The 12,842-nt window shown below is 49.3% G+C and overlaps 1 protein-coding gene across 3 annotated transcripts in view; it reads right to left on the bottom strand.

Moving 5' to 3' along the window:
• CACNA1E (calcium voltage-gated channel subunit alpha1 E) overlaps positions 1 to 12,842 on the bottom strand; it is a gene marked incomplete at its 5' end in the record, with an annotated part of 295,319 nt that overhangs the window by 268,669 nt on the left and 13,808 nt on the right. The gene's annotated exons all lie outside the window — the stretch shown is intronic.

The raw sequence follows: 12,842 nt of genomic DNA, 5'->3' as shown, positions 1-12,842 counted from the left end.
CTTTTTGAAAAACAGGACTACGATTCTAGTGCCAGCATCCCCGACTCCCGCAGAAAGGTTGTGCCGTAAGCCCAGGGGAAGGCAGGAGAGGGGGACTTCTAGAAAAGAGAGAGGGAATCACCGGCTCCAGGATCACTCTGCACGTGGGATTTCGTTCTATAACTATGGTTGTGACAGACAGAAGTGAGCGGTTGCCACTGGTCTTGCTGAGCAACCTGGGATCTGGCAGTTTCTGGAATCCAGGCGGGAGAGATGAGTAGTAAGTCGGATAAAGCGGAGGGAAGGGAAGGGATCTTGTCTCCCCACACATTCAAGCTGGCTGTGTAGGACGTAGGGCCCGGAGCCCTCCCTAGGGAGTACAGAAGGAGGGCAAATCATAAACACGCCCCCATGCCTCCGCATCCCCACCAGGACATGTGTGCCGGTGAACATCAGTGGCAAAGAAGCACTCGCGGCATCTCTGAGAGGGGTTAGGGCAGAGGTGGTACGTGCAAGATGTGAGCTGCCCCAGCGGCTGCTCTAGTCCTGGTGCTGGAATGGGAGGCTTCAGGGGGTGAGACGGCCGGCCGCATCCGAGCCTCCAGAACTATTCATTCTCATTTAGCAGCACCGCTCCCCGCCCCCTGCCCCCATGCAGCCCTGAGTCACAGCCCATTCTCCAGCAGCTGGCCACCCTCCCTTCCCACACACCCCAACACTCACACGGGACTCATACCCTGGGGACAGCTCTGCTGGCCTCTAGGACCCAGCCACCGGATCTGAAAACTGGATGGATGGGGCTCAGAGGACCTCAAGAGCCAGCCTCCTGCCCCCATACCCTACTGTGCTGGCTGAAACCCTCTCAGTCAGAGGGGAGCCTCACCACACGCAAAGTCCCCCAGCACACCTCGCCACTCTTCCTCCTTCCGTCCTTCTGGGCACCAAGCATGGCCCCTGAGAGCTAAACATGCCAGCAAATACACACCAGAGATGCCCACCGCACTAACAAGCCTACTTTCTTGTGACAAGTCCCCACACACAGCTCGCCCAGGGGTACCAGTGCCCACCAAGCACAGGGGGAGTTCTCCTCCATCCCATCATGGGCTCTAATCCAGCGCTCTGAACAAGTGCAGGATGACCAGGACCGCACCAGGATCTGGTGTCCCGTAAGCCCTCTGAATAGGCTAGCCTGTCCTTGGCCTGGTTCAGACACCCAGAATTCCCCAGGCCCGAATGGTAAAATGAAGACGGGAACATGGCAGAAGTGGAGGCCCAGGAACCCATGCCCTTTCCTGAGAACATCCCTAGGGAATCGGTACAGATAGGGAACCAAGAACACGACAGCAAGCCAATGACAAATGGCAAAAGAAGTGAAGGGCACTTGGGACATGTTTCTAAGATGCAGGCCACAGGGTACTAGTGCTACAGGGACTCGCAGTCAAACGAATGAGGGAGAGCCTGGGTTCGGTCAAGGTGAGGTTTCCTCCCAGCAGGGTGCTTGCAGCCTTTAATACTCTTGTACACAGCATGCACCCCCTCCCCCAAAGGGGGCTGGGAACAGGACACAGCACTCCCAAACTTCTTCACCATATAACCCTGCTGTCAGAGCATCTCTCCTGGGGATTCTGTTCATAGGAACACACCTGGGGAGCCCTGATACAAAGGGCAGAGCTCACGGCCAGTCCCCAAGGGTCCGGGGAATGCGAGGATGGCGGCTCTGACAGGAGTGAAATTAATGCCTCTCCCACTTCACGCCCTGTCCTTGTCTCTAACAAAAATATTCTAAGTGTCAGGCTTGGCCAGCCCTTTGCCATGGCTGGAAGGCCCCACACAAGTTCAGAAGGCTACTCAGCAGGTCCAAGGGGCCCAGCACGTGACCTGGGAAGCAGGACCGGGGACACGCATGCTCACATTCAAGCTGCAGATGTCGCGCACTCTCATTGATCTACTGGGGGGACAGGCTTCTTCTCCTGAACACCTTCGAGGGACAAGCACAGACTCAAAAGTAAAGGAGCTCTTAGTTGCTGACCTTCAGGCAAGGCAGCTCCCGCTGGCTGTGCATCTCCAAGGCTTTCCACCCAGCAATGCCCACTTGGGCTGCCGCAGCCCCTCTGTCACCCCATTCCTCATGCCCACTTCCACACCTGCATCCTCCTGGCCAGACAGTCTAAGCATACAGCTCCCTGCTAGGACCCGTAAGCTCACCTAGCCCGGAATGTCCAGGTGCAGATAGATGAGGCTTCTGGGGGACACAGGGCTAGCTCCTTGGCCATCACCATGAAGGGCGCTCAGTGCAGGAGAAAGGCTGACGAGCCAGACTTCCTGTGGCCAGACAGGTGTCTGGATGGCCGAGAATTCACGAGGGCGCAACAAACGGCACCACCTATGGCCCAGGGGGCTAGAATCTAAGTGAGGCCTCGGTAGTTCAGTTTCTGAGACGACCCCGTTCCCACATCCTCCCGACTCAAGTCCTCTGCCTGCAGTCTGATGGCTAAGGACCCACTCAGAGCAGTGATCCTTTGGCTTGAAATTCTGAAAACCTCAGGAAATTCCCTGGCTGTCCAGTGGTTAGGACTCTGCGCTTCCACCGCAGGGGGCACAGGTTCGATCCCTGGTCAGGGAACTAAGATCCCACAAGCCGCGTGGCAAATTTTGAAAACTTCAAATGCACATATCCTGGAGAGGGATGTCCCTTTAGGCCTTATAGAGCATCTCGACCTCAGGATGAATTCGTGTCTGGGGCAATTAAGGATCTGAGGTGAAATTTTGGTGTAGAAGTAAAGGTGAAACGATGGGAATTCTGTGTATCTGTGACTAGGTGAAAGGAAGAAGGGGGACAGGGAAATTTTAGGAGAGGAGAGCAGGAGAGAACACCCGGCTCAGCCCAGGCCCTAGCCACTCCCCCTCACAGCCCTTTCCTTCAACCTCTTGTCCACTTCCCTTTCTGAAGAAAGCACAAAGAACGGGCACTTACATCTTAGTGATTTTGCTTCCTCTTGCAATGGCCTTTCTCCTCCTTTCTGGTCATATATCAAGATGGAGGTGAAATTCACCTTGTCTGTAAAGGCTTCTCCCTGTGCCCCACAGCTCTCTGCATGGTACAATTTTATCATCCTTCCTCATACTGATCTCCCCCAAGAAACTATACCTAGAAAGCAGGGACAGTGTTTTGTTCACCTCTCCACTGGTGGTTCTCAGCAGAGCTCCTGGCACACAGTAGGAGCTCACTCAGTGTTAAGTGCAAGGCATGAATGAAAGGGAGGCATCCCTGTCCGTGAGCAGCAGCTCCACTGAGCAGCTGTCACGAAGACCAGGCTGTAGTCACTCCCACTGGCTCGGGCCCCCAGCTTGGGATCTGACTCAGGGGCACCGCTCCCTGTCTTCCTGAAACAGAAGTTCAAGCCCCTTACCAAGGGCTCTGCTACATCTCCCAGAGGAAGAGCCTGGACCGCAAGTAACAGCCCACAGGGCACAAGGATGCACCTCGCAGGCTAGGCAAAGATGTGCTTGGAAAGGTCAAAGGAAGCTCCGTGTTGCAAGGCCTCAAAGAACAACGCCCTTCATGAAACAGGATGGAAGTCTGTTCAGGACTCTGATGCCTTCTGCCCAGGAATTCAGAGACTCCCAGTACATTCTGTGCCTGACACCAAAGGCATTTTGGAGAACACTCTCTCTCCCTGGGGTCTGTACTGTTTGTGGCTTGAGATTTTGATTATATGGAGCTGATGAGGGAGCCTGAGGGCAGGGGCTTTTTTGCCCAGGGACCTCTTGTACCCCAGTGCCCAGCACACAGCGGTCACCCCATGACTGGTTTTTAACTAATAAAGTAATCAATCAATTCATAAGCTAATAGCACAGGAAAACCAGAGCCGGAGCTATCCTTACAAAAGCTACCCATACTTTCTCTACACAGTGCACCCATTTGAACTTTGTGTGCTATATGCCGTGTACACACATTAGCTCTTCAAAAAAAGAAACCAGCATGCATAAAAGACCCCTTTAATGTAAAAAAAAAAATTTTTACGAGCAAAGGAAAAAATCTGTCTTGCTAGAAGGATAATGAGTTTTCTTGGAGTAGCAGGATTTCTTCTTTACTCCTTTACTCATTGTGTTATAATGAGCATGTATTCATTTATAATTATAAAATCAATTGAAGCTATATCTATTCTAAAAAAACCAAACCAACACAAAAACCCATGCCAACCTGAGGGTCATGGAAATCAGCACAAGATTTCTGAGAGGATCAAATGCAGGAAAACAAAGGGACTGGACCGCATGAGGAAATGACCACGGAAATTCTCTGAAAGCTGCAAAGATGCCTCTCTCTGCATCAGTCTCGCTGTCTGCTCGCTAGGGGCCTCATTTTATAAACTTCCTTGGCAATCTCCCCAAATACCCCTTCACTCCTTTCTCGCTCTAAGCCCATTAGTGAGGACCTGTGTCACTCCAACACTCCCTTTCCCATCTCGCAGCTTCAAGACAATCATTAGGGAAATGATAAAAATAGGATCCCTTATTGATTTATCTCCTTTACCCAATGCTCCTTCCTTCAAATGGTTGACTTGTTTCCTTAGCAACACAGCTAATTTGAGCAGCACGACTTGGCCTGCACACCTGCTATTTGTTCATCTCCTTCCTGAAGCCCAGAAAGCTGGGGCAGGGGAGAGAGAGGACTGCCCTCCCAGCTAGCTACTGGCTACCGCGGAGGCACTGGCTCTGCTTGTCAACAGAGCCCTGGGGGCCTGGCCTGGGAGCTAAGCCCTCCCTTTGCTCACCCAGCAGAGCTTCCCCATCCACACCTCACAGGGACTGATGTGCAGGTACAGGACTGGGAAGGCCTTAGGGCCCGAGCAGCAAATCTGGGGTGTCCCCAGGGAAACATGCACCTCTCTACCATCAGGAGGCTGATCTTAGACCCTTCTACTCTCAGCTGCTTCCTCTCAGAGCTGTGACGCTAGAATAACAAGGAGGAGACCGAAAGAGCTCAGAGGGCTGAGGGCCCACCGGGGACAGGCAGTCAGATGGAACGCTGTGCCCTCTCTCCAACTCCTGGCCTAATGGAGAATGTGCTTTTGTGGGGGGCAGCCTGTGGCCACCTAGGCACTTCCTGTAAACTCCTGGGGAGTCTAGAACAGCACAGTCTGAGAGGCAGCAGGCCTCAGGACCCATCACCACCCCTCACCCCAGGCCGAGAGCACGCCCCCTACGGGCAGGTCTGTCTCCTTTCCTCCTGTCCATCCCTGCCTCCTGTTTAGGGATGTCTAATTCTAAGAGATGGAAGATTCTCAGAAGACAGCCTGGGCAGCGTTGTGCACATCCTTCCACTCCTCCCTCACCTGCACAGAAATGTCATTCTAACCAGTGGAATGTTGACTCAAAAACAGTCACGGGGGTCTTCCCTGGTGGCGCAGTGGTTGAGAGTCCGCCTGCCGATGCAGGGGACACGGGTTCATGCCTCGGTCCGGGAAGATCCCACATGACACGGAGCGGCTGGGCCCGTGAGCCATGGCCACTGAGCCTGTGCGTCCGGAGCCTGTGATCTGCAACGGGAGAGGCCACAACAGTGAGAGGCCTGCGTACCGCGCAAAAAAAACAAAACAAAAAAAAACCGTCACGGGGTGAGGAGTGCTGCCTAGTCTGTGATTCCCTCAAACACAACACCAAAGGAATATTTTAAATATGAACAATAGTGAAATCCAGCTATCCAAGACCTTCGTGCTGCCTTTTTAATATGAGAAGAATTAGAATCTTCCTCAAGACGTGGAATGCAATGGAGAAAACGTACCTTGGCAATGGAAACCAGAGCCATGGCTCTCCATGCAAAAGTCACCCCGACATGATATTCAAGTCAGAGAAAACCACCGCCACCCGTTCCCCCAGAACCAAAGGAGGACAACAAAAGGATCAAAGTCTAAGATGACACATGAATATGTACACACTACTATATATAAAATAGATAATCAACAAGGACCTGCTGCATAGCACAGGAAACTCTACTCAATACTCTGTAATAACCTATAATGGCAAAGAATCTGAAAAAGAATAGATACATGTATATGTATAACCGAATTACTTCGCTGTACACCTGAAACTAACACAACACTGTAAATCAACTATACTCCAATATAAAATAAAAAAATTTTTAAAACCCTTTGAAAACTGTAAGGTGCTACACAAATGCACAGTCGTTTTATTCTCCTACTAAATCAATCTTTAAGCACCGCTCTGGCGCTAAGCTTTGGGGGAAGCAGCTGTTAGGGGTCACAGCCTCCGGAAGCGGGCTGGCTGTCTACAGCCATGGGCTGACATTGAAGAGACCCACCGCGATAAAGGATTTAAAAGAAAATTATGGTAATGGGCCTCCGGGAAGAAAGCAAAGACATTTGGCCCAGAACCTCCTGGGAACATGCAAAGCACATCCAAACACCAGTCCCCAGAGGAGGATTTATGAAGTTGATGGCTCTGATGCAATCTCGCCCAGTGATTAGAAGGGACATTCATCACACCCAAGGCCAAGGCTAAGAACAGGAGGGGTTGAACCGCCACAGAGGTCAGGCTCTGGCTCCTACAGACCCTGATGGAAATGCAGTGAGATCATGCTGGTGAGATCATATCCCCAGGCCTGGGCTGCAGAGAACAATACATCTGCCCTGGAGGGACCAGTAATAGTGAAGAGATGAGACTTAGGCCTAAAAGCCAGACATGGCCAGAGCCACCGTCATCGTTTCCACATGCAGTGTCTGCACCCCTCCCTAGAGGCTGACATTCTCACAGGAATAGCTGTCTCCTAGCCTTTCCACACACATCCTATGTACAGTTCTCCAATGCCTCACAGACTGAAAAAAAAAAAATTAAAACCAGCCCTGTTAGGCCTGGGGCCAGCTCTCCTTCCTGGAAGGGTGTTTCACCTTTTCTCCAGATTGTGGCATGAAGTAGGAGGAAATATGAGATAAAAAGATTGAGCCAAGAGGGCTTTCTAACAGCTCTCAGCTAGCCTTTGCAGCCCTGCCCCACTGAGGCCAGGTTCAGAGGTTAGCCACGGTCCAAGGGAGCTTCGGCCCAGTGGCTAACATGCTCCTGGATGGGCTCCTCCTGGACTTCTCTGAACTTGCTCCCGTGGCTGACCTAGGAGGACAGTGCGTCCAAAGAAGACTCATCCAGAAGAGTGAATAAATAGAGACACTGTATTCTGTGGGGTTCTGAGGGGCTACAGATAATTTTTTTTTCAATTTCCTGAAAAACAATGTTAAGCATCTGAACTTATCAATGTATGAACCACTCTCATCTCTGGGGCAAGTCACACCCTCAACTGCATTCCCATCTCTTTTCTCAGTCCTTATTTTTCGGTTTCCAGGCTCTGTCCCGGGCTCGTCAACAGAGGGTGGACCACACGTTGCCACCGAAGGGCAGGAGGGCTAAACCCCTGTGCTTCCCCATGTGACAGAAGAATGAGTACACAATTCTGGCTGCAAATCTGGAAATCCATCCTGGATCTCTCCTTCCTTTCCCATCCCCACGGCAGCAGAAACGCACTGTTAACAAGCAGAAAAATGGGGTGGAAGGCTCTGCGTACTTCGTATTGTCCCATTTCATTATCTCATTGCTTACCTTACTAGAATTTTTCTCGTCTTAAAAAAAAAAAACCCAACTCATCTTAAAAAAAAAAAAACAAAAAACAGATTGAAAAACCAAACCCCTTTTCTTTTTTTAAAACAAAACAAAACAAAAATGTATCATGTGACTTCCAGCCTTAACATTAGTTTTTTAACTTTGGTTTCCATGGTGGTGGGATGCAACCTGCCATCACCATGACAACAGCTGCCTCTGTTCAAATTCACCGTATGACAGGCAGTCCTGAACACACCTCTCTCCCTCTCTCTCTGTCAAGAAGATGGAAATGCCATTACACCTACTCCTAAAGACTTAAATCCTAATGAATGAAAAACAAAGGAAGCAATGTTGAGAACACAGCAGAGAGGCAGAGACCCCCCCACCCCACTGAAAGAGGCTTTCTGTTTGCCGGTACAGTCCCACTGCTCACTTAGGGAGGTCAGTGGACTCAGTTACCCAAAACAAAGACCCCTAGCATTACCCTTGCAATGCTGGCTGTGTAGCTGCATTGAACTTTTCATTCGTCTGACTCCCCTGTCCCTGCCCTCTACATAAGATGACTAAAAGGAAGTTCACATTATTGCCAATCTGGTTAACCCGTGCTGAGGTCAGTTCCAGACTCAGCCGAGCCCCAATTCCAAAAGGATGGGGAGTGGCGATTCTGCGGAACTCAGACAGCACCGGCTTCCTTCTCTCTTTTGTCTAACAGTCAGCTGGATAGGTCTTAACAAATTCCCTTTTTGTGCGTCTGACTGAATCCTGGACTCAAAACGCTGTCATTCGACACAGAGTTTTGGTGATCAGGAGACAAATGATTGAACGCTACAGAAAAGGGAAGAAAGAAAGGGGGAACGTTAAAAGCCGCTGGAAGGAAAACAAAACAGTGGTGGGAAAATTACCTGTTTCAGAAACCAGAATCTGTGTTTTGATGACACTCTGATGAATTCAAGCCCATCAAGCATTCTGGCAGCAACGTGCATTTTAGGGAAAGAATGTGGGCTGCAGTCAGCAACCACACCCAAGACTGTAGCCTACCCCACATCCACACTCACTCCGTGTGGCTCAGCCGGTACTCTGAATGCAGAAAGAGAATGAAAAGCCTTTTGTGAAAAAGTCCACAGATCATCTCTGGGAGGAGTTTTCGTTTTCCTCTAAAAACCCTGCAACTGCACCCCAATATTCAAAGCCACCTACTGAGCCTCCAGACCACATGAGAAAACGTTGAACACGCTGAGGGTACTCAGCTTGGAAAGGGAAGACTTGAGAGAGACATCACAGCTGTCTTCAAATATCTGAAGGGCTAGCTTGTCAGAGGGGGCTTTGATGTCGTCTAAGTTATTGCGAAGGGCAAGGCTGAGACCACTGGGTGGGGTGCCCACCCAAAGGCAGATCTGCGGCAATACAGAGAAGTTCCACTGTTCCGCAAGCGAATGGACTACTTTGCTAAGTAGTAAACTAACTGTTGTACGAATAGATGTTTAACCACCAGCCTCTCTGAAGAGAGAAAAGCCCTGATGTGCAGCGTGTGTCAATCTCTGGAGTGTAAAGACTGTCTCCGTGGTGACTGAGGCTACCAACTTGACACCAATGCACATGGAGTTGGGAAGAGATACACACAGTTGAAACCCACAAGCTGGGACTAGCCAGTTCCGCACACTACTTACTGTAAGTTCCATGTCTCTGGGAGACCATCAAGGATATTAAGGAAGAGATTCCTGTATTTGATAGCAGTTGAGCTAGATCAACCCTCCTATGCATAAGGAGTTAACAAATGGGAAGGAAGAAAGTCAAGGATTCCTCGGTCTCTTGCTCAAGGGCCTCATGGGTCAGCATGACTCCCTCTGTCCCTTAGACTCAAGTTGCTCTCTTAGCTGGACCTGCCTTCATGAAGTCTGAAGCATCGCCCGTATCACAGAAGGCTGGTACCTGTGTGGCGGGATGTGTGCCAGAAGCAGCCACGGGTGAAGTTTGCCGGCACCATGAAACGTAAGAATTAATCATCCCATTCTCTCAGGTTGAATTCCGGGAGACCCGGGGGCTCCTGCTATATCACCGTAGCCTATGAGAGGAACCTACCAAGACACGTGATTAAAAGCACAACCCAAGGAAACAAATCAGGTAAAGGCTCACCTCTTATTCTGGAAGATGAGCGGACCTCAGCCTTTGCTACACAGTAGAATTACCTGGGAAGCTTTGAAAAATTAAGGGTACAGGTATTCCATCTGTAGAAATCCTGATTTAATTTGTCTCAGCTACCATCTGGGCATCAGCATTTCTAGAAGGACCTAGGCGGATTTCAATGTGCAGCCAGGGAGAAGAACATTGCCTTCAGTGCTGGAGGCCATGACAGCTCATGGTGTCCTCAACTCAGCTGAGATAACAAATGAGGAAACAATCCCAGAGGCACCTCGCTAAGAACTGAAAGGTGCCTTAGAGCTCTCTTAACTGATTCAGCACGCTCATTTTATAGATGTAGATACTGAAACCACAGCAGGAGTAAGACTTTTCCAGAGCCAGGACTAGAAATCTCTATGGATTCCTGAAAAGCTTAGGAGCCGATTATCAGGGCAATCAAATAAAACTCCCTAGCTTCGTGGCTTGAATGGACAGTTCTTAGAAAGAGATATAAGGTATCTTCTTACTGAGTCTACTGCCCCATCCCTACTCAACTGTCCTCAAGAGCGTATCTCTTAAGGTAGGGTGTGGACCTTTGTCAGGACCATGGAAGAGTCCAGAAAACATTCTGAGAGGAGTGCTCGCCTCAGCAGCCACTCTCCCATCTGCTGAGATGTGATCTTGGTTTTACGTTGGGCAGAAGCCCATTGCCTGCTGAGTACTACCACTTCGTAACATTCTCCAGCAGAATTTTTGGGAAAGGAAAACATCGACCATTGTTCTGAATCACTGCTTCCCATTCTCACTGGATCTGTGCTGGTTGGCATCTCTTAAATTTTCCTTCTCTTGTCTACTTTTTCTTAATTAAATCCTTTCTTATTAATCATGACCCAGCCTCCTATGCCCCAACCCAGAGAAACACTGAAAACATATACCTGCTAACAAAAAAAAAGGAGGAAAGCATCCCAGAAAGAGGATGAGGGGATAGAAGGATGACGACCGAGTGGAGAAAGAGTACTGAAGAAAGCACAGAGGAAATGTGATAAAAAAGGAGCCCTGGACTGAGAGTCAGGAGCCCTGGGTTCCAGCCCTGGCTCTGTCACTTACTGAGAGATCAGTGACAAGTCACTTAACCTCTCTGACTCTCAGCTTTCCTACAGATAAAGGAAGGTTTGGTTAGAGTCTCTCTTAGGTCCCCGTAACTCTAACGTTCTCTTAGTCTGTGGTGCTACTAAGAAGTAACATGATGGGAAGGGAAGTGAGACAGAAAGGGGGAGCGCCCATTATTACAACTGAGAGAAGCCACTTTGGGCGAAGCTACTAATGAGTACATCCAACAATAACACCCAAAGCAGAAGTCCTGGCACACCTAGGAATACCTTTCAAGTGTCTAAAGTCAATGGAAACACTTCTAAATTTTCAATAGCAGGAGCTCCATGACAAGCTGGACTGGCTAGAAACACCTCTAAGAGATAGTTAATAAAAAGTCAGAATCCTCCAAAGGGTGACCTGAAGGTGAACCTGAGGCTGCTTTTCCATAAACCTACTGTAAGCCTTTTCTACACTCTCTGTCGGGATAGTAAAGTCTTTTCTGCAGCCTCTCTGTCCCCACCGCCCCCATGTCCTTAACAAGCCGCAAAGGTAAAAGCATTCAGTAAAAGGTGAAAGTTCAAAAACAGTCATAAATGTTGTCTACTCCACGCTACCACTCACACTACGGGTGCCCCGGAAAAGGGAGGGCTGAGAGCAGACCTTTTGAGGGCTGGAAAAAAGAAAATGGACTTGATATGCTAATACTAAAAAGTACTAAAAAATACTAAAGACTAAAAAGAAAAGGAGAATTGGCACTTCCAAATCAAAAGTCCTTTGCAGAGTGATGACGTCTGACTGTAGCTTCTGGTGAAGACAGAAGACAAAAGAGCAAAGGGCCCCAGTTGCAAATGAAGGTTGCATTCCAGTGACACAGGGCAAGCTGCCTCAGACCCATTTCATGACGATGGGTGAGAGATCTTCGTGCTTTTCCCATCTATCGCTCCTTTACTCCCCCATGGGTTTAGCCTCATACCCAACGGGGGCTACTGATACAGGCAAGCAGTTCACAGTGTCATCCTAAAAGATGCTCTGTTAGGGAAGAGTACTTGCTACTCTTCTGGTCTGACCTGAGGCAGTGTGGTACAGTGGAAAGAGAGGAGCCAGTGGAGTCATTCAGACCACATCTCCCTGTGACCCTGGGCTAATCATCTGTAAGATGAGAAAATAATATCCACTTCACACAGCTTTGGGTAAAGTGATAGTATGGCTCTAAAGCACACTGCAGAGTGTCTGCCACACAACAGGCGTTTATTAAAGGTGAGGTTCCTCTGAACACTCCCAGGGATGTGCACTGAAGGATGGACGACTCTCCAGGTCTGGATCGTGGTCTCTACAGCATGCTGGTAAAATGATATGAAAATAATTACATGAAAATAAAAATAAATGAAGGGAAGAGAAGAGAAAGGGATGATAAACCTTATCATCGTGCAGGGTTGCTCTGAACCCAGCCTCTTCCACAGTGGAAGTGTGGAAAGCTGTCAGACAGTTCTCATTTCCCAGAATCTATTCCCTTGCTTTGCTCCTTTGAGCCTGTCTACTGAGGTTTGGGACAGAAGTGAGCTCAGTCTTCCTGAGCCTGCACATTCAGGGGTGGGCATTTGTTTGTTACTCTCTAATCATCACCAAGGAGAGAGGTTACCCAGAGAAGATGTACCGTCCCTTATCCACAGAACTTTGGGGGAGGAGGGGCAGATGGTGATCTCAAAAATAAATAAATACATTAACTATCGATGAGAAGGGATTATCATGTTGCCAAAGTGCCCAGATCCTCTGAATTTACATGGGCCCATATCCCCCAGAACTGCCTCTCCTCATGTTACCACATCCACCTACCCACCCCACCTCCAGAAAAGCCCACACCCTTCAACTGCTCCTCATATCAGCAGACCAGGAGAACACATGTATCCTTGTACATCCATATGGCTCAGTTATCTCATAAACACAAACTCCCTTGCAAATACACTCCAAAGTTAGCAGAAAGAAGAGGCAGTTCCTTTCATGTTTCTTTAGGCCCACTCCCTAATTTCCTTTGGGTCCTGCACCTG

Source organism: Grampus griseus (genome assembly GCF_964374135.1).
Source record: "Grampus griseus genome assembly, chromosome: 1".
Taxonomy (NCBI): Eukaryota; Metazoa; Chordata; class Mammalia; order Artiodactyla; family Delphinidae; genus Grampus; species Grampus griseus.
Note: the sequence above shows the minus strand (reverse complement) of the source record. Positions and strands in the feature narration are given on the sequence as shown.